The sequence below is a fragment of the Peromyscus maniculatus genome, chromosome 3 (genome assembly GCF_049852395.1).
Source record: "Peromyscus maniculatus bairdii isolate BWxNUB_F1_BW_parent chromosome 3, HU_Pman_BW_mat_3.1, whole genome shotgun sequence".
NCBI lineage: Eukaryota > Metazoa > Chordata > Mammalia > Rodentia > Cricetidae > Peromyscus > Peromyscus maniculatus.
The window spans coordinates 13656164-13659065 of NC_134854.1; positions in this window are offsets into that span (position 1 = coordinate 13656164).

Below are 2902 nucleotides of genomic sequence, written 5' to 3' on the forward strand. Positions count from 1 at the left end.
TTTCATGTTTGGTGGCAAGTTAATTTGAAAACATACAGTATTGTATTATTTATATTTGTATAATCTAAATGCAGTAGTGTGCTGTGTCATGATTACTGTTGAATAATGATGTAGAAAAGCTATGAGCTGAAATTATTTAGTCCATGGCTTCTTCAAACAATTATTGCTAAGTAAAATCTCCTCATATTTCTCAACCAATAGCAAGCAAATTAGTTTTCAGTAAAGCATATTTTTTTCCTCTAAGAAAGCTCAATGTAAAAGTATATTCATTTTTTTATAAAGTAGAAGTATTTAAGTGGTACTAAAGTTACATTCAAAATATGGCAGCCATTTAAAACCACAAGCCATGTGTGTGTGTGTGTGTGTGTGTGTGTGTGTGTGTGAGTAATAGTAGTAGTAGTAGTAGTAGTAGTAGTAGTAGTAGAAGAAGAAGAAGAAGAAGAACAACAACAACAACAACCACCACCAAAAGAAGTCTTTGGAATGTAAGTGTGACTTGAGTTAACTTAATAAAATATTATAGTCTGTCCACTTGGGTTAATATTCCTGCCCCCAAAATAAAAAGCTTAATAACTTTGGGATTGAATCCTAAGTGAAAGCTCCTGAATCTAAATCAGTAATCCATAATATAAAGAAGAAACTTTGTAAGAAGGATAAAATATTTGCTTACTATGACCTAAAATTTTGAAAGACTAGATCAACAATGAGATAGACATTCACAAGATTGCCATTTTATACGTTGTGATGTGATGTTGTTACTTGGAGTGAAAGGAATCAGTTTAGGCCAAAACCTTACAATTACACAAAGCAGAGATAACATGGAGATAGTTTTCAACAGAATTTGTGACCCTGCTGAAATCACAAAAGTGCTTGCCCTTGAACACATTTTGAAGCTGGACCAGTCATTAGTTGGCCACTCCCACAATCTCTGTGCCACCTTTGCCCCAGCACATCTTGCAAATTGTAGATGGAAGGTTTTGTGGCTCGGTTGATGTCCTAATCCCTCTACTGGAAGTCTTGCCTGGTTACAGGAGATGGCTGGTTCAGGCTACATATCCCCCATTGCTAGGAGTCTTAGCTAGGGTCATCCTCATAAATTCCTGGGAGTTTGCATTGCACCAGATTTCTAGCTCTTTCCAAAAATGCCCCACCCCACCCCAGATTGTAGTTGTCTCTTCCAGTACTCACTCTCTCTCCATCCTCACCCCCCGACCTGATCCCTTCTGTTCCCATTCTTGTCTGTTCCCCAGATTCATGTGTCCCCCGCCTTGAGCCCTCCTTGTTACTTAGCTTGTCTGGGTCCATAGGTTGTACCGTGGTTATCCTTTACTTCATGGCTAATGTCCACTTAGAAGTGAGTACATACCATGTTTGTCTATACCATGAGAGGGAGCTCACCCCTGACACTGCCTGGAGGGCCAGGATGCAGAGGCAGGATAAACTAGAGACCTAGGATAGAACTCTTGAAAAAAAAAATCAATGAAATGATTCCTAATGATATTCTGCTATACTCATAGATGGTGGCCAGCTGACAAAGAGATCATTCAGCAACTGATGGAAACATGCAGAGACCCATACATGGCCAAACATTAGGCAGAACTCTGGGAAACCTGTGAAAGAGGGGGAGGAAGGATTGTAGGAGCCAGAGGGATCAAGGACACAAGAAAACACGCAGAACCAACTAACCTGGGCTCAGAGGGGCTCTCAGAGACTGAATCAACAACCAGGGAGCCTGTGTGGGACTGACCTAGACCCTCTGCATACATGGGGCAGTTGTGTAGCTTGGTCTTCTTGTGGGACTCCCAACAGTAGGAGCAGGGCTGTCCCTGACACTGTTGCCTGCTTTGGGGACCCTTTCCTCCTGCTGGGTTGTCTCATCCAGACTTAATAGAAGAGGAAGTGCTTATTCTCACTGAAATGTGTTATACTATGGCTGGTTGATATCCATCAGAGGCCTGCCCTTTTCTGAAACAAAGTGGAGGAGGAGGAGAGGGTGTGGGGAGAGGGAGAAGCTTTGGGGGAGCGACTAGAAGGAGAGGAGGGAGGGGAAATTGTGGTTAAGGTGTAAAAACAAGTAAGTTTAAAAAAACCAGTTTTTTAAAAAGATATGCACAGCAATGTAGGCTTTCTCCCCATGACTTTTCAATTCTGTTGTTACCCTCAATATTTTGTCTTAGCCAAGTAGGTAATTGTAGCACTCCTGAGGTAGAGGCAGGAGAATCATGAGTTCAGGATCAGCCTGGGCTATCTAATGAGAGCCTTCCCCCCAAATTAAGTACACAAGTAAGTAAATAAATAACGTATTTCTGACTTTATTTTAGTTTTCTCTGGTCCACATGCTCTCTTTTTAGGCTAGGAAGGTTGGATTTTCTCCATTTCTACATCTAGTCAGATGGAAGATTTCTCAAAAGTGGAACTTACAAAGTATGACTGATGGACAAAAGAGTTTGGCTACATAATCAGTGACAATGCAGTTGTATAACCAGAACTAGACCTAGTAACATAATTTAATGAAGTCAGGGGAAAGTCTCATTTTTAGTGTGTCTTCCTTACTACCTACAATGCATAGAAATGAAACATGAAATGATTAAATCTAATAATTTTGAGCACTACTCTATATAAAGTGCATGTCATTTCTTTTTTCCTTTAATAATATTTTTATTCATTTTACATATCAACCACAGATTCCCCCTCTTATCCCTTCTCCCATTCCCAACCCTTTGCCTCCCGCCCCCATTCCCTCCTCCAAATGGGTAAGTCCTCCCATGGGGGGTGGGGGACAACAAAGCCTGGTACGTTCAGTTGAGACATGACCAAGTCCCTCCCCCCACCACCCCACCGTGCATGTGTATTTATTCATTACTTGGACCAAGCTGACTCAAAACTTAAAATTTTGGTAACG